General features: G+C 34.4%; 1 long non-coding RNA gene and 1 pseudogene across 1 annotated transcript; one reads left to right on the top strand and one right to left on the bottom strand.

Annotated features, from left to right (window-relative positions):
- Positions 1–11,151: 11,151 nt before the first annotated feature.
- LOC120427859 (uncharacterized) lies at positions 11,152–13,950 on the bottom strand. The gene is made up of 2 exons (XR_005606986.2): positions 12,912–13,950; positions 11,152–11,511 (listed from the first exon to the last, which is right to left on the bottom strand). It is a non-coding gene; the product is annotated as an uncharacterized LOC120427859 (long non-coding RNA).
- Positions 13,951–18,536: 4,586 nt separating this feature from the next.
- Positions 18,537–19,304, top strand: LOC120427854 (B9 domain-containing protein 2-like; annotated as a pseudogene).
- The last annotated feature ends 307 nt before the right edge of the window (positions 19,305–19,611 follow it).

Genomic DNA, 19,611 nt, shown 5'->3' with positions numbered 1-19,611 from the left:
TACATAGTATTTACAAATTTAGAATCAATCTTCTTAGACTTACGTCAAGTTTGATTACTGTCAAAATATGCAAGTATTCCGAATTTTCCCAACTATTTTTTTAATCAATTGGGAACACTTGTCGGAAAAAATCAGATTGCGCGCTCTACAACATGGCTTTGGTGTACACCACTGCAAGATTCCTACTCAAATCTTGGTATTCAAATGGTTTAAGTTGCTTGGCTTCAAGATAATTCAATTGTAATTAATTGATTTCTGTTTCAGTAAATGTTTTCCAAGGTTTTGGCTATTGTTGAAAAAATGCTGTCCTAAATTATTTGAAGCAAATATTGTTGTTTACTTCATTGAATTTTCAGATTCTTACAAGGAACAATTTTGAAAACATAATGGAGACATAAATAAGTTCAATTTGAGTTTTAGTATTTTTTAAATAAATTTCTTCATGTTTTGTAATAATTAAGAATTAACGGTGCATTAGATTTTCTACCTCTGTTAATTAAAAAAAAACAAAAATAAATAGAAATGCGAAGTTACATAAGATTTTCAATGTGGTTTTCAAAATATTTTTTAAGATTGCCTTCTATCGGATGGAGAAGTGAAACGTTGGTCCCGGTCTCAGTTGGCCGTTAAGTCATTCCGTAAGAGTCGTCGTCCTGGTATATTGTTATTATAAGATATAAGATTAAAAGGAAAATGTTCAATGGCAATTTCTAAATAAAACATTCAATTCTAGGGTTTTTTTTTGATTAGGTCCTATAAACATATGAAAGACAATAGTTTATTGGTCCTTTTCAAAAAAAAAGTCTGGAATTTAATTAAGATTCAATGATTCAAAGACACTCAAATCCCGATGGTTTGACACCAACTGTTGTCAAACGAACGGGATCACTTTTTAGTTTGACACCCCTTTTACATGGAGTTCACACACACTACTGTGGCATTCTAGATTAGCCGTGTAATGGCTAAATTAGTGTTGAGTTTAGGTAAACACGGTTAAGCGTGTGAGCGGTCGAGTGGGTCAGTCTGTGTACGAAGATGGTGGAATAAAGCGGTGCATTGTAAACCGCAATAAATGTGTTTTACTTTAAACTTGAGGATATCACATTGGCGATCCTGCCATGATGATTTTCCCTTATTTTGTGGAGAAAAGTTGTGAGAAAAGTAGTGTGATATTGTGTTTTTGTGAAAAAGGAATAAATTTGTAGATTTTGCACGCGTGGAGTTTGTTTTGTTTTTGTTTGGTTGGAGGAGCTTTTGGGTTAACCCAGTGCGCGAGTAGAGTCCGACAAGAGCCCGACGTTGACGAGGCATCGTCGGTCGAATTCCATTCGGTGAATAATAATGAGTGGTTGCGGAGGAGGAAGGCATTTATAACCGGTAAAAGCCGTGTCGAACTGTGTCTGGTTGTAGTGAAGGAAGCTTTAGGAGTCTGCGCTTGAGGAGGTGAACGAGTAAAATAAACAACTGTGAGTAGAGTGATTAAAGCTAAGGAGTGGAAAGAGGTTTTATGTAATTGAGCTGGGAGTTGTTTTATTGTGGTTTAGTATTGTACGGTCAGTTCCTTACTGGACTCGGTCTTTGGTAATGGCTGTCGAAATAGGCGGTGTGCCAGATAAGGGCAAAAAAAATAAATTTCAAAACATCTCCCTCCTCACTTCGAGTCACCATCCAGCTGCAGCAGTGTTGAGAAATAAACGAAACACGCGGGTGCATGATGGCGCATGATGGCGGCATCGAGCCAACCCTAGGGGTGTTCATGTTGTTAAAAAAATAAAAAAATAAAATAATACTAAAAAATATATATATTTTCAGCTGAATTAAAAAATTGCAAGAACAATCGAACAATTATTACTGATGTTGGAGAAGTGGTTTAATACCAAAATTTTAATCCATAATTTATCTGTGAATTGAACGTTTTCAGACCAAATGGGAATCCCTAGGCCTGTCCACTACCGATTCCAAGGACCGTGAGAAAATGCAAAAAAAAGCTAAATCCACTATATTATGAGCAATAATGATAACATAATTGTTTTGTATTTTAAACATTATTTACCGGTCAAGATGAACAATTCCAAAGAATGGCATGTTAAACGTAATATGTAATTTATTGTTGTATTGGATACGGAAACCTGTTTAGTGTGCATTTCAGATCAAGGAAAAACTGAGTCAAGGATTATAGGACGTTGATATTTATGAACTTTTGATGCCAATTTTGATGGTAAATGATACAATAGAAAATCAAATAATAAATTCATGATATCAGAATAATTAGCAGTCTTGGCAGAAGTCAATTAAGCATATTGGTGACGAAGCAGTATTAAAAGTTAAAGTTTAGACACTGATCAATTTCTATACATTTTGAAAATGAGAAATGGAGCGAGTGTGACTGTTATAAAAAAAAATATGTTGCGATTTGTGCTGACGTGTTTTGGAAGAAATATATAGAACAATATTTAGAAATAAGAAATAGATTTGCTTCGACTTTTATTTATTCAATCTCAGAAATGGAAAAAAATAATGGCTTATGTTGTTTTTAACAGCAACGGCAAGCAGCTGAGAGGTACGATTTATTGAAAGTTAGTATGCAAGGAAAACTCAGTAAAATTAAATAATAGGAACCTAAAAAGAGATTTTTTTTTACTTTTTACATTGTTAATTAATAAATATGAAAGAGTCACAATAATAATTGCGTCAAGTTGTTGGATTACAGGTTCATTTAAAAATAGTTTATAATGTTTTCTATCTTCGAATAAAAGATAAAAGTATTCCAATTGTTCTGGTCAAGTAATGTATAAATTACCGATTCGTTTAGATTCGATGGAAGAACTATAAGAACACTAAATGGGCTGAAGGTACAGTTCGATTGTATTATTTAAGGAAGTTTCACAAGAAAGCACAGACAAAGCATGAAAAAAAGCCAAGAGATATCGTTAAAAACAATGTTTTTCGAGTTTTAATGCAGTTAGATTGTATACACGATCATTCGTTTAAGTTTTGCCTATATGAGTTTCAGGTAGTTGAGTCAAGTTGGACCAATTTCCAACTATATCCAAAGTGTTTTTGAAAGTTAAGAATGGAAGTCTTGGTCGAAAAAAAAGTGTTGAGTCGGGTTTAGCCCAAGACCAACTAAAGTGTGTTTGGAAAAAAGAGTCGGGTTTAGCCCGTGACCTTCTAAAAAAAAAATAGAGAGGGTTGCTGACAGTTGAGCCGGGTTTAGCCCATGACCAACTTAAACTAACGTGTTTGGAAAAAGATGGCGGGGCCAGCGAAAGCCAAAAGTGTTGAGTCGGGTTTAGCCCAAGACCAACTTCAAACTAAAGTGTGTTTGGAAAAAGGAGTCGGGTTTAGCCCGTGACCTTCTAAACAAAAAAAGAGAAGAGTTGCTGACAGTTGAGCCGGGTTTAGCCCATGACCAACTTAAACTAACGTGTTTGGAAAAAGATGGCGGGTTTAGCCCATGGCCAGCGAAAGCCAAAAGTGTTGAGTCGGGTTTAGCCCAAGACCAACTAAAGTGTGTTTGGAAAAAAGAGTCGGGTTTAGCCCGTGACCTTCTAAAAAAAAAAAAATAGAGAGGGTTGCTGACAGTTGAGCCGGGTTTAGCCCATGACCAACTTAAACTAACGTGTTTGGAAAAAGATGGCGGGGCCAGCGAAAGCCAAAAGTGTTGAGTCGGGTTTAGCCCAAGACCAACTTCAAACTAAAGTGTGTTTGGAAAAAGGAGTCGGGTTTAGCCCGTGACCTTCTAAACAAAAAAAGAGAAGAGTTGCTGACAGTTGAGCCGGGTTTAGCCCATGACCAACTTAAACTAACGTGTTTGGAAAAAAAGATGGTGGGTTAAGTCCATGGCCAGTGGAAGCCAAAAGATTTGAGATGATTTTAGCCAAAGGTTAACAGATGTAGAAAGTATTATGGAAAAATGAAGCTGGTTAATCTTATGTCCAAGTATCTTAATCTTGAAGTGATTCTTCAAGTTAGTCGTTATAGTTAAAGTTAATAATAAATCAGGACACTGATTCGGTTGAAATCAAGATAAACAAATAAAATCACCCTATGGTACCTGTACGAAAAAAAAAACAAATTGAATGAAAAAAAATTATATATATATTAAAAAAATAACTTGAGGAACAGAAGTAAGATTCTCGTGGAAAAAAAAACTTGATGGATAATATGGTTTTATATTACAGAGAAGTATTGATTGTACAAAACAGAATATATCTTAAAAGTATTCCAAATGGATTGTGACGTAATCACAATTGGGTCCTAAAATTAAGCTTTGATAGAGTTATCTACGTGCGCATGTATTCTATACGTTTTGTATTCTGTATTCTGAACGTACACGAAAAAAAAGTGAGGTTAAATTTTAGATAAAATAGTTAAATAGTTGATCTATCGAAAAAAAATGTCCTGCTAAAGTAGTAAAGTAAAAAAAAATGTGTTTATAAATGGTTTTAAGCGTGTCTTTTTACCGTTGGACATAAACATTTTCATTGGGCTTTAGGACCCTATTGACAGTACCATTGAAACGTAAGGCAAATAAATGGCTCACATGATAGGGAGACGGTTACACGTTGCTTTCAACATTTTCGGAAAAAGGCGAGACGTGGTACCTGAGTTTGGCTCTATTGTGAATTAATAATAACGATAAAGAAGAGTTTTTATTATTGGTCGGGTAGAAGCAGGAGCTAGTGGAAAAAATAGCAATTTGTCCTGTCTCGGAAGAGTCGCTGTTAAGCAGTTGGACTAACAATCCAAAGGTCGTTAGTTCGAATCCCGGGGTGGATGGGAGAATAGGTGTAAAAAGAAGATTGCAAGTGCCTCAACAATCAAACCTTCGGACATCTGGTTTCGAGTAGGAATCTCGGAATAAAGAACGCCAAGTTAATGCTGTTGAGCGAACAACCTCGTTTTTTTTAAGTTGAAATTTCTATAATGTAGGAATTTGGACATCATTTCACTTGCACCTGGATGAATATGTCAATTTGAAAATAAAAACGATAGTTCTTTGTTAGTTTAAAATGTAACTGATTTACTAGTTTCCCACAAGGAAAACACCCTTTGAAGAGTATGGGTGCTGGCATTTGCAACGCGGATTCAATTCAATTTTTAACATACTATAAGTCGCATTCCCAAAGGTGCCGTGATAAGGTTTAGGTCGTGATAATGCGCTACCTTCCAGTCGACTTCAGATAATGATTAGAATTATACATAGGATAGTTATTTTTGTAAGGGATGTTAAAGATAGCACTAGAAAAAGTTATTAAAATGCTATGTTCATTTAACTCTATGGTAAATGTATAATTTGAAGAAACATAAAATAAACTGTTTGTGGGTAAGGCTGATCAAAGTAAACAAAAGGAATGAGGGAAAAACATGCAAACTAGGACAAGCGATTTGCAGTTATTAACAAGATGCAAATATTGCAGGAAAATTATGAAATATGTTTTGTACTTTATGGTATAACCACGGTTCGGTTAATATTATGTATTTGTTTGTGGGTGGCTTTTCTCTGTTTTTTTTTCTCGTTTGTTTTCTTTTTTTTTTTTTTTCAGCGGTAGCAGAGGAAGAGGGAAGATCAGAAAGAACAACCGTTTGAAATTCAAAAGACTAATGATACCGGAGGGACCGAACGCTGTGTACATCACTTCTACGATACAATTCAGCGAGGACTTAGATTTAAGAGTTAAAATACAAGTGATAGTTTTCAAGTTATCTTTCATTCATAATTTATCGAAGGGGAGGATGTGGCATTCTAGATTAGCCGTGTAATGGCTAAATTAGTGTTGAGTTTAGGTAAACACGGTTAAGCGTGTGAGCGGTCGAGTGGGTCAGTCTGTGTACGAAGATGGTGGAATAAAGCGGTGCATTGTAAACCGCAATAAATGTGTTTTACTTTAAACTTGAGGATATCACAACTACCAAACATTTGTTTTGATAGTGTGCGTGATCGACGTGTAAAAAGTGACAGTTCGTCACTTTTTAGTTTGACTTTGATCAACCAACGGGGTACAAACTAAAAAAGTGTCAAACGAAAAAGTGACCAACCACCGGGGGTTGAGTGTATGTGGCAGTGCGTGGCCGAATGGTTACGCTGTTCGCTTTGTAAGCGGATGATTCTGGGTTCGATTCCCATCTGCTCCAACCTTCCATCGGATGAGGAAGTAAAATGTCGGTCCCGGCCTTGGTTGTTAGGCCGTTAAGTCATTCCAGGTGTAGGAGTCGTCTCCATGCCATAAGTACAAACAACACACCAAACCAAGCCTGCTCCGGTGGAATCGCTGGCGGCGGTTGGACTCGCAATCCAAAGGTCGTCAGTTCAAACACTGGGGTGGAAGGTTCCTTGCTTTACATTCGTTTTTACCTAAGTCGCCAAAAATATTGACCAAAAAAATAACGAGTTTTTTTCTTAAACATGCTTAACTGTAGCGATTATGTATACATTCTTTTTAAAAGTTCAGTTTTCTTTTCGCGGGTAGCACAGGTACAACATTGTTCAATCTACATGACACTTCTGTGTGAGAAAATATTCCGGAGTTTCTTTTTTCCATTGAAAAAAATCTTGTATAATTTTGTCTGATGTATAGTGAACCTATAGCGTTCACATATAAAGAATGATTAGTTTAGTTTTTTCAAGTCAAATGTTCAAACATTCTAATAACATTTCAACATATATTGTTGTCCTGTTTTTAATTTTAGGTTTGTGTTTCGAATCATTTAAAAATATTTCTTAAATTGCACAAAAACGTCAGTTGCATACTTCTCTTTTATGCCTTTTTTTATTAAATTGGATTGATTGAAATAATTATGATTCTAAATTTTGAAAGACTATTTAAATTATTATTTTTGTTTTAAATTGTTTTCCCATTAAAAATTCGATAGCAGTGCACACAATATGATTTTTTTTTTAATAAATATCATTTTAAAAACTATTGCAATCGATATTGAAAAAGTAATTTTGGCTCACAGAAGGATTTAATAAAGATAAACTTAAAATAAATTAAAGCGTTTCTAGGTTTCTGATAGAGCACAAAGCATAAGCTTTGATTATTTTTTTTTAATATTTAACACGAAATCGCGAAATAGCAATACATAGAAGGTGTAGGTATTGGAGGATGAATTAACCCAGGGGTGCCCAACCTTTTGGCCCTGCGGGCCAGATCTGATTTTTCTGAAGCTGAAGATTGGTAAAAGTAGATAATGCAAACTATTATTTTTTTCATAGCAATATTTTCAACCGATCCTTTTAAAATAAACAAATAAACTAACTAGTGTCGCAAATAAGATTAATTTATTTGAATTATAAGAAAGAAAAACAAAGATATCTTACAAAATGTGTTTATTTGATTTACTTTTATTTAGTTTTAAATAGTATTGTAATTGTTTTGTCGATTGCATTTGAATACAAATGGTCGTAGAAAGTTTATAAAGTTTAATTTCCTCAGCACAACAATATTTATAAAAAAATGAAATGCACTTTTTGCGTTATTGTTAAAAAGCTATTCTTTTAATTTCTTCAAAAAATAGAATTTCAATTAAACAATATATTTTAAGGATATTGCTAGATACATTTTCAAACATTTTTCAATGTTTTAAAAATATTGGCTTTTTAAAGCTTTTTCCTAGCAAAATATATTGTTAAAAAGTTTTATTGAAAACCACATCATTTTTTGCTTACTCATTTATAAGTAAATCAATTTTAATCAAATTCCTCAAGAAAGAAATTTCAATTCAAAATTTATGTTTTATATTAACACATTCAAAACTGTTAGAAATTTAATAATTTCAATTTTGTTCGAAATTGATAATAATGTTTTCGGACCAAAAGCAGAAACAGATCAAAACGATAGTTAAATATTTATTTATTTTTCATTTTGTTCAAGGGCCAAATTTATCGAGGAGGAATATCGACAATAAAGTGTTGACTGTGATGTCATTTTTTTAAGAGAACACATACAACTAGAGCGTCCAATTTCCCGTCCCGGGAAAAAAATCGAGGGATTTCCCGAAAAATGAATATTTCCCTTTTTGTAAATTTCCCGGGATTTCCCGAAATTCTATCAAAAGTATATTTTTTAACTTTTAGGATTTTTTTTTTAATAAAAAAAATGAAATACCATTTACCATTTTATAATGAAGTACCCCTTCCCGCCAAGGTCAAAATTAAGTTTCTTCTACGTTTTTGTTTACCATGACCAAATTAGATGCAAATTGAATTGATATCATTAAACGTCTCAAAGAGGGTTGTGCTAGAAGAATTAGGGTAATTAGTTTAAAATTATTCGAGAAATTTTAGTTTAATGTTGAAAATTTATATGACACTAAGAACTACAAGGGCGTAAGAGGTTTAAATGTGAAACTAATGAACTACTTTTTTGCTATGAAAATGATTTTAACCGAAGGTTGCATCATTTAAAAATCATTGAAAAACTTCTTCGTATTACACAAAAGCGCCCAAAATGCAAACATTCCTTCAAAAAACTCGCTCCAATATTTGAAAACTTTGAGTTGTGATTGCATAAAAATTGTATTTCAGGTGAAAAAGATTATTTTTAAGGCAAATTAAATGCCTATCTATTTATTCCTGAGCTCAAACCAGTAAAATTTGTTCTGGAAAAAATATTTGTATTGCAACTTAATTATCAATACCTATGTTTCTTTATTATTTTCTCTCGAACTGGTCATAGAGACAAATTTAAAAGCATTTTATCATTTTATTGTTTTTGAGCATGAATTAATTTTACTCACTGTCCAAATACTGTGATTAAAAAAATCATTCCTACTTAAAAAAATACAATTTCCAATCAGTGTTAATTAAAATTCAACAGTTATACTCCAGGACGTAAAATTTGCAATCTAGAGATTTGGAGAACCTTTCAACTGAGATCAATTCATAAGACTTTACAGAGAGGGTACATATTTCTTAGTTAAGATTTTGCTAGCTGAGTGCTCTTGTAGGGAAAATAAATTTTGAGAAAAAAAACCTAGAAAAAAACGTATTTTTTAATATTTTGTATGATTATAAATTTAAAAAAAATATATATTTTCTTGAAGTCGTATGTTTTTTACAGGCAGTCAAGGCATTAGTTGATTTTCACACTTATTTTAACCATTGCTATTGCTATTTTATACAATTTTGTTCCAAAGTATGATACCGAACCAGGATCAGATCAATTTTTGTAAAATTTCAAATTTTCTGAGAATTCCCCTTTTCCCGAGAATTTTGTAACCCCGGGAAATTGGACACTCTACATACAACCCAGACTCGACTGATCAAAGTTTAACTTTTGTGAAGTTCTACAGATTTACTTTACGTGATAATCAAACAAATAAACACAATATTAAAAAAACATTTTATTTTCTTTTTCTTAAGTTGTTGCTCTGGAAGTTTTTTAAGAAATCATCTTTTTAGTTCCACAAATTGTAGAGCTAGGTTTCAAGTTTTTTTATGCTTCAGAACATATTGTGTAAAATGCCTGAAGAGTACATATGTATAAACTTTTTTACAAACTGTATTTTTTCCACTTCGGATGATTTTGGGGTCATATTCGAGCTCAAATACCCACAATAAGACAAAGACAAAATTATTTTCAACGTGATTTGATTTTCCATAGTAATTTTTTTTTTGCGAAGGCTTAGGAGATTTTGATGTGGACTGTATTTTACTATTTTTAAAGTTTAGATTACAGATTTGTTAACCATTTAATTATCACTTGGGTTTTTAATATTGAATAGTTCCCATATTTTGGTACAAACTAAACCAATTTTAGTTCTTCTGTGTTCGTCCGCTCAGTTATTTACACTGAACACGATGCATCGGAAAAACCTAGATTCCGGGTTCCTGGCCGGATATAATCCGGATTCTCCAGGGTCAGATTTGAACTACGCTAGCCTGGTTATTTTTCTGATCACGAAACCATACAAAAAAGTTGTTAGCGATGAACTATTGAAATATTTTACCATCGACAGTCATATCTTTTCGTTAACTGTTTCATTATTATTTTTTATTTATTAAGTCAGTCAACATTTAATAACAAGTAAAAATGTAAATATTATGTAAATAATTGACATGACCATACAAATAGTAAACATTACAAGTAACGTGGTGCAAGAAGAATAAGCCATTTAAATAATTAACAAAAAATTGGACTTATCTGAAAATATGCTTCATGGACTTTAGAGATTCAAAATTATATTTATAATTACGTGAAATCAGCATAAATCGTTAATAGCCGTTGAAACAATCATTTCCTTAGATACAATACTGCACGAAATAATGCTATCGCAAATTTTATTTTAACTTTTTGTTAAGTTATTCAAAAGTATCACAAAATAGGCAGAACTAAAACCGTGCCGAAATTATTTAATTAAAATTATTTTAGATGAGTTATTTTTTTTCCAAATTTCTGTTCTCGAAAAACATTGAAAAATAACTTAAAAAGTTTATTTATATTAGCCTGACCTTGAAATAGGAAAACACAAATTTGAGGAATAAAACATACAAAAGGTATCTTGACAAAAATATGTTAATTTTTGGAATACTGTTTGCATAATTTTAAAATTTTACTAAGGATATCCTGCCGTTTATCGAAAAGTAAAACACAATGCAATTTGATCAAGACTTTTGATCATGCAGGTAAATAAGATTTAATTGAAGCTACAGTACATTTTATTAAGACTTTTTCAAATTACTTGAAAATACTGTAAATAATTTTAGCAAAATAGTTTGATTTCACACAGATTTAAGTACATAAAACATATATGTGAACGTTTTTTGGGTTAAACACCATAATTTTGTTAAACAGGATTGTAGGATACGAATTCATAAACCTAGTTTTTCGTGTATTTGAGTTTGCAGATTTTTGCAGATTTTTGAAAAAAAAATTGCAGATAACTCAAAATTTCATCTGGCATCCCTGATCTGAAGAAAACATTATGCATTCACGCAAACCAGACGATCTCAATTTTGAGATGGATGTCGCAAACCGGCTAAAAGTGAAACCACTCAACTTTGAGATGAGCAACTTGATCTCAATTTTGAGATCCAGAAGGCGATCTCAACGTTGAGATGGATTGGGTAGGGGGAAAATCGCCGGGAATGCGGAAATCGGTTCCGGAAGGACTTTTTCTGATCAAATAATGTAGAATAAATGAAAATCGAAAAGTTTTCTCTTTATTTGAAGCATTTTTACCATTTTACATGAAATAAATATGAAGTTACTGACAAATCTACAGCCGAGAGAACAAAGCGGACCCTAAGGAACAAGGTCGAATTGCCGGAACGCGGACAGCTGCCGAGAGGACGACCCTCCGGAATGGGGCCGCTGCTGGGACGCGCACAAACTACTGCCGGAAGAACGACCCTCCGGATCGTGGTCTAGTTGCCGAAACGCGGGCCGCTGCTGGGACGCATACTAACCACTACCGGGAGGATGAACTTCCCACCTTCTGGAACGCGGACGAGTTGCCGAAACACGGACTGGCTGGGACGCGGACAAACCGCTGCCGGGGTACAAGCTGGAAACGGTAGAGGAAAAAAAAGACAGATAATACAGCAATTCCATTTGAAAAGAGCCTAAACCGAAAAAAAGTTCTCCGATCGGGCTCAAAATTTTTCTGGGGGTTCCTTGGCCAAAATAATTAGACCCGTATTTTTTTGTTTGGCCATTAGGGTGACCTACATCGTGCTAGGGTGGTTCGAAAAATGGCAATTTTCGTCATTTTTCGCAAAAACCACTTTTTTCGAAAAATCATATCTCCGCGCCATTTCATCCGATTTTAGCTGTCTTCGACGCAAAAGAAAGGTGATGAGTTTGGCTATTTGAGAAAAATAGTAAGAAGTTCCAAAAATCTAGCTTAACTATTGAAAAAGTCGTATGAAAACTTAAAATGGCGTTTTGACCGTGTCTGGACCAAAGAGCCTATGTCTGAAAATATTTTTATCGGATTCCTCGGAAAATTTCACGTAACATATCAAAAAATTGGCGATGTCGAACCGTACGTTTTCAAGATATGATTTTTTGAAAATAAAAACTGAGTTTTTCGATGCGCCACGCGCAAAAACGGGAAAATGACGAAATCGTCAAAAAAACAACTTTTTTCACTAAAACTTCGATAACTTACAAATTTCAGCGATGACCTATACATGTCTGAGTATCAAAATTTTCGTAATTGAAAGACGCAACTTTTGGTACCATAACATCTATAGGTCATCGCTGAAATTTTAAAGTTATCGCAGTTTTAGTGAAAAAAGTTGATTTTTTGCCGATTTCGTCATTTTCCTGTTTTTGCGCGTGGCGCGTCGAAAAACTCAGTTTTTATTTTCAAAAAATCATATCTTGGAAACGTACGGTTCGACATCGCCAAGTTTTTGATATGTTACGTGAAATTTTCCGAGGAATCCGATAAAAATATTTTCAGACATAGGCTCTTTGGTCCAGACACGGTCAAAACGCCATTTTAAGTTTTCATACGACTTTTTCAATAGTTAAGCTAGATTTTCGGAACTTTTTACTATTTTTTCCAAATAGCCAAACTCATTACCTTTCTTTTGCGTCTAAGACAGCTAAAATCGGATGAAATGGCGCGGAGATATGATTTTTCGAAAAAAGTGGTTTTTGCGAAAAATGTAGAAAATTGCCATTTTTCGAACCACCCTAGCACGATGTAGGTCACCCTAATGGCCAAACAAAAAAATACGGGTCTAATTATTTTGGCCAAGGAACCCCCAGAAAAAATTTGAGCTCGATCGGAGAACTTTTTTTTTGGTGTAGGCTCTTTTCAAATGGAATTGCTGAATATCTAAACCTAACCTCACTTTATAGAATAACACTCAAAACAATCTTTGCTGCCCAAAAAACTACTTTTTACTTATTTGTCTAAGAAGGAAAACTAATCTAAACTTGCTCTTCGCTTACCTGTACAAATTTTCATACTACTAATTCACGCAATTTCACAAATTTCTCTTATAAAAAAAAAAACGAAGTTGACTTTATAGCTGTCGGCCACCATTGCTAGTACCAACCACTAGTGTCTTCCTTTTTTTATCTACAAGGACTTCGCCGCCCTGGGCTCCTAAGTGTATGAAAGTATGGCACGGAGCGACGGCGCCGAATACCCATATTTACACAAAGAATTTTTAGAGCGCCCGCCGCGGGATTCGAACCGGCGACCTCTGGAATGTGAGTCCAGTGCGCGGTCCGATTGATCCACACGGGCGGGATAAACAAGGGACCAAACTTCCACGTGGTTTGATCTTGACAGCGACCACTGACAAACTGCAGAAGACTGATTGAAAACCGCTAACAGTCATCTCAACGCTGAGTTCGCTCTTGCCAACTCAAAATTGCGAATGTAAACAAAAGAAACTGATCGCAAAAATTGAGTTGGCAGAATCGATCTCGTTTTTGCGACGTTTTTCTCAAAAATTGAGATCGAATGGTAGCGTGTTCATTTGTTAGTTTTAGAGAAGAGTACACGCAAAACGGACACTAGGTATAAATTCCTAATTTTTAGGTATAATCGAACCTGACTGCAATAAGGTATTTTATTACTAATCGGCTATTAGTAATAAAATTACTAGTCGCGTTTTAGTACGAGAATTCCTAAATTATAGGTATAATTGAAGAACCAATATACCTAAATTTTAGGCATTTTCTGGAAAAGTTTGGGATCCAAAATTACTTATAATTAGGTATAATTCAAGATGGCGGACCATGATTATTACTAAATTCTAGGCATAAAAACCTAAAATTCAGGTATTTTCTGGAAAAGTCAGGGATCCAAAATGACTTATTTTTAGGTATAATCCAAGATGGCGGACCATGATTATTACTAAATTCTAGACATAAAAACCTAAAATTCAGGTATTTTCTGGAAAAGTCAGGGATCCAAAATAACTTATTTTTAGGTATAATCCAAGATGGCGGACCATGATTATTACTAAATTCTAGGCATAAAAACCTAAAATTCAGGTATTTTCTGGAAAAGTAAGGGATCCAAAATGACTTATTTTTAGGTATAATCCAAGATGGCGGACCATGATTATTCCTAAATTCTAGGCGAAAAACGAAACTATTGGCACTACGCCCCCCGGGGCATGGCCTTCCTCTAACGTGGGATTTCTGCTCCAGCGCCTCTGACGAGACAGGAGAGAAACCGGGACCGACGTTTTACTTCACCATCCGATAGAAGCTCAGTGGATAAGGCGGGAATCGAACCCGCGTCTCATAGCATCATCGGGATCGGCAGCCGAAGCCGCTACCCCTGCGCCACGAGACCCACCCCAGACCCCATAGGCATAAAAACCTAAAATTCAGGTATTTTCTGGAAAAGTAAGAGATCCAAAATGACTTATTTTTAGGTATAATCCAAGATGGCGGACCATGATTATTACTAAATTCTAGGCGAAAAACGAAACTATTGGCACTACGCCCCCCGGGGCATGGCCTTCCTCTAACGTGGGATTTCTGCTCCAGCGCCTCTGACGAGACAGGAGAGAAACCGGGACCGACGTTTTACTTCACCATCCGATAGAAGCTCAGTGGATAAGGCGGGAATCGAACCCGCGTCTCATAGCATCATCGGGATCGGCAGCCGAAGCCGCTACCCCTGCGCCACGAGACCCACCCCAGACCCCATAGGCATAAAAACCTAAAATTCAGGTATTTTCTGGAAAAGTAAGAGATCCAAAATGACTTATTTTTAGGTATAATCCAAGATGGCGGACCATGATTATTACTAAATTCTAGGCATAAAAACCTAAAATTCAGGTATTTTCTGGAAAAGTAAGGGATCCAAAATGACTTATTTTTAGGTATAATCCAAGATGGCGGACCATGATTATGACTAAATTCTAGGCATAAAAACCTAAAATTTAGGTATTTTCTGGAAAAGTCAGGGATCCAAAATAACTTATTTTTAGGTATAATCCAAGATGGCGGACCACGATCATTCCTAATTTCTAGGCATAAACACCTAAATTTTAGGTATTTTCTAGAAAAGTGAGAGATCAAAAATTACTTATATTCAGGAAGAATCCAAGATGGCGGACCACGATTATTCCTAATTTCTAGGCATAAATACCTAAATTTGAAATATTTTCTGGAAAAGTGAGGGATCCAAAATTACTGATATTTAGGTATAATCCAAGATGGCGGACCACGAATATTCCTTATTTCTAAGAATAAATTCCTAAATTTGAGGTATTTTCTGGAAAAAGTAAGGGATCCAAAATTACTGATATTCATGTATAATTCAAGATGGCGGACCATGATTATTACTAAATTCTAGGCATAAATGCCTAAATTTTAGATATTTTCTAGAAAAGTAAGGAATCCAAAATAACTTATATTTAGGAATAATCAAAGATCAAATTAGATATTATTCAAGAGGTATGAAGGCAGAAGAAAACAATGGTTTAAATGATATAAGGGTAATTCTCCACCAACTCACACAGCAGTTGCCCCGACCCCTCTTCGATTTGCGTGAAACTTTGTCCTAAGGGGTAACTTTTGTCCCTGATCACGAATCCGAGGTCCGTTTTTTGATATCTCGTGACGGAGGGGCGGTACGACCCCTTCCATTTTTGAACATGCGAAAAAAGAGGTGTTTTTCAATAATTTGCAGCCTGAAACGGTGATGAGATAGAAATTTGGTGTCAAAGGGACTTTTATGTAAAATTAGACGCCCAATTTGATGGCGTACTCAGAATTCCGAAAAAACGTATTTTTCATCGAAAAAATCACTAAAAAAGTTTTAAAAATTCTCCCATTTTCCGTTACTCGACTGTAAAAAATTTTGGAACATGTCATTTTATGGGAAATTTAATGTACTTTTCGAATCTACATTGTCCCAGAAGGGTCATTTTTTCATTTAGAACAAAATTTTTCATTTTAAAGTTTCGTGTTTTTTCTAACTTTGCAGGGTTATTTTTTAGAGTGTAACAATGTTCTACAAAGTTGTAGAGCAGACAATTACAAAAATTTTGATATGTAGACATAAGGGGTTTGCTTATAAACATCACGAGTTATCGCGATTTTACGAAAAAAAAGTTTTGAAAAAGTTGGTCGTCATCGATCATGGCCGTTCATGGTCACCCGCGACAGACACGGACGACGAAACAAAGAGAAACGCAAAAAGTTACTTTTTCAAAACTTTTTTTCGTAAAATCGCGATAACTTGTGATGTTTATAAGCAAACCCCTTATGTCTTTATATCAAAATTTTTGTAATTGTCTGCTCTACAACTTTGTAGAACATTGTTACACTCTAAAAAATAACCTTGCAAAGTTAGAAAAAACACGAAATTTTAAAATGAAAAATTTTGTTCTAAATGAAAAAATGACCCTTCTGGGACAATGTAGATTCGAAAAGTACATTAAATTTCCCATAAAATGACATGTTCCAAAAATTTTTACAGTCGAGTAACGGAAAATGGGAGAATTTTTAAAACTTTTTTATTGTTTTTTTCGATGAAAAATACGTTTTTTCGGAATTCTGAGTACGCCATCAAATCGGGCGTCTAATTTTACATAAAAGTCCCTTTGACACCAAATTTTTATCTCATCAGCGTTTCAGGCTGCAAATTATAGCAAAAATTATACACCTCTTTTTTCGCATGTTCAAAAATGGAAGGGGTCGTACCGCCCCTCCGTCACGAGATATCAAAAAACGGACCTCGGATTCGTGATCAGGGACAAAAGTTACCCCTTAGGACAAAGTTTCACGCAAATCGAAGAGGGGTCGGGGCAACTTTTCCCGATTTCGTGTGAGTTGGTAGAGAATTACCCATAATAATATTTTTATTTACATAAAACTCAACTTTTTTATACATGTTCTTACCTAAAAAATTTTTTTTATTGATTTTAATATTTTAAAAATTATAATATTTTATTATTTTAAAATTTTAATATTTTTATATTTTTATATTTTAATATTTTAATATTTTATTATTTTAATATTTTAATATTTTAATATTTTAATATTTTAATATTTTAATATTTTAATATTTTAATATTTTAATATTTTAATATTTTAATATTTTAATATTTTAATATTTTAATATTTTAATATTTTAATATTTTAATATTTTAATATTTTAATATTTTAATATTTTAATATTTTAATATTTTAATATTTTAATATTTTAATATTATTATATTTTAATATTTTAATATTTTAATATTTTAATATTTTAATATTTTAATACTTTAATACTTTAATACTTTAATATTTTAATATTTCAATATTTTAATAGGTTTATATTTTAATATCTTAATATTTTAATATTTTAATATTTGAATATTTTAATGTTTTAATATTTTAATATTTTAATATTTTAAAAGTTTAATATTTTAATATTTTTATATTTTAATATTTTAATATTTTTATATTTTAATGTTTTAATATTCTAATAGTTTAATATTTTAGTATTGTAATATTTTAATATTTTAATATTTTAACATTTTAATAATTTAATTTTTTTTTTTGATGTTAGAATAATTCAATTTTTAGGTTTTGAATATTTTCATATTTATTTATTTTTGATATTTTATTATTTTAATATTTGAATATTTTTGCAACTTCAATATTAAAATCTTTAAATATTTTTAATTTCAGAATATTTGTTTTTTTAGTGTGGGAACGTTTGAAATTTAAGATTTTTAAACATCCCCCCCCCCTTATATCTTTTTCTCTTCCTCTTACTCTCTATATCTTGCTTGCTTTCTCTTCTCTTGTCTATCATACTTTTACTCTCTCTCTCTCTCACCCCCTCTCTTCCTCTCCCCTCGCTCTTCCCTCTCTCTCCCTCTACCACATATTCTCTCCTTCTCTCTTTCCCCCCCTCTCTTTTCTCTTCTTCTATCTCTCTCTCTTCTCTGTATCTTTTGCTCTCTCTATAACACCATTTCTCTCTTTCTCTCTATACACACATTTTATCCCCCCCCTCTCTCTCTCTCTCTCTCTCTCTCTCTCTCTCTCTCTCTCTCTCTCTCTCTCTCTCTCTCTCTCTCTCTCTCTCTCTCTCTCTCTCTCTCTCTCTCTCTCTCTCTCTCTCTCTCTCTCTCTCTCTCTCTCTCTCTCTCTCTCTCTCTCTCTCTCGCTCTCTCTCTCTCTCTCTCTCTCTCTCTCTCTCTCTCTCTCTCTCTCTCTCTCTCTCTCTCTCTCTCACACACACACACACTCTTTCTCTCTCCTTCTCTCCCTTTCCCACTTTCTGTCTCTTTCCCTCCTTTTTCTCTCCCTCTCCTCTTCTCTCTCCCACTTTCTCTCTCTTTCACCCTATCACTCTCTCATACACACACGAGCACAAACGCACTTTCACACACGCATACATACCCACACGCACAGACACACACCCGCAACGCCCAACCAAACCGCCAACCTCAAACTGGATACAATTTTGGGTCGCACAATACCCCAGGTTGAGGTTCCCTTATTATTCCTCCTTTCCAGCTCTTCCCCAAACATCCGTTCTCTAGGGCACGAGAGGTAAGAGGCTGCTTTTTAAATCCCGTCGGGAGTTAAAGGTTCCGTCCTCCACCTCCTCTTCCACAAACACGCGACCCACACTTACTCTAATTAAGATGCTCCGGGTTCCGTTCTCCTTGGCACTCAAGAAGTGGTTCCCTTAAACAAAAATAAAAGCTACATAATTAAATCCAGCGATGCCCCGGCGGAACCTCTGTCCCATCTTGGGAGAACTGTGCCACGCGTCGGATTTTGAAGAGCCGAACCTGTTCTGCAAGGGGAGCATCCAGTTCGGGTCCAGCACACTGCGAGGGACAGAGTGTCGCCAACACGGCCCGCGTCGATCCTCGGCGGTCCCACTTTGGAACTCCGCTCGATTTGCACCTGACCTGCCGCGGTTCGACTTGTTTGAACTTGTTCGACAACTTTTGGCTGGTCGGGTACGGCTTTGCGTTTCTGCCGACCCAGCCGGGGCTGCACCGGATCCGGGTGGCCACGTGGAAAGTTTCGTCGGCCAACTCAAAATGCATTCCCGATCGGTTCCCAGCACAAAACTTACCTTGCCACTTACCACAATTTGAAAATTAACAGCAGCACCATGGAACACAAACTTACAGCCGCGAAATTATTTTGACATTGACATGTCAATTCGTGAATCACAATTCATGAACTAAAAAAATACTAAAATTTAGGAATTTTGAAGAAGTACTTCAGTGTTCTAAAAAAATACTAAATTTTAGGAAGAAAAAAATACTAATTTTTAGGTATAATTTGACAAGCTAGAACATAAGTTCAAAAAATACTAAAAATTATGAATTTATACCTAATGTCCGTTTTGCGTGTATAACGTTGCACCATTTCGACCAAAATTGTGCGGTAGAATGTCATTTCGACCAATTTTCTAATGCCCCTTTGAAGTGACAGTTCATGTTGAGCTAGTTCGTTAAAACCAAAACAAACAAGTTTTTTTTCTTGCTTTGCAGCATAGTCTCTTTAAATTTTCATGCTTTTCATACACTGAAAAAAAAAGAAGGAATCCAAATCCTAAAATTGAGGAATTTGCCAACTTCTGCCAGAGAAGTCACTCAATTCCTAAATTTGCTGGCCCAATTTAGGAATTCTGATACTTCTTTAGAAAATGAGCTTA

The sequence above is a fragment of the Culex pipiens genome, chromosome 1, assembly GCF_016801865.2.
Source record: "Culex pipiens pallens isolate TS chromosome 1, TS_CPP_V2, whole genome shotgun sequence".
Classification (NCBI taxonomy): domain Eukaryota; kingdom Metazoa; phylum Arthropoda; class Insecta; order Diptera; family Culicidae; genus Culex; species Culex pipiens.
This window is presented reverse-complemented; position numbering and strand designations above follow the sequence as displayed.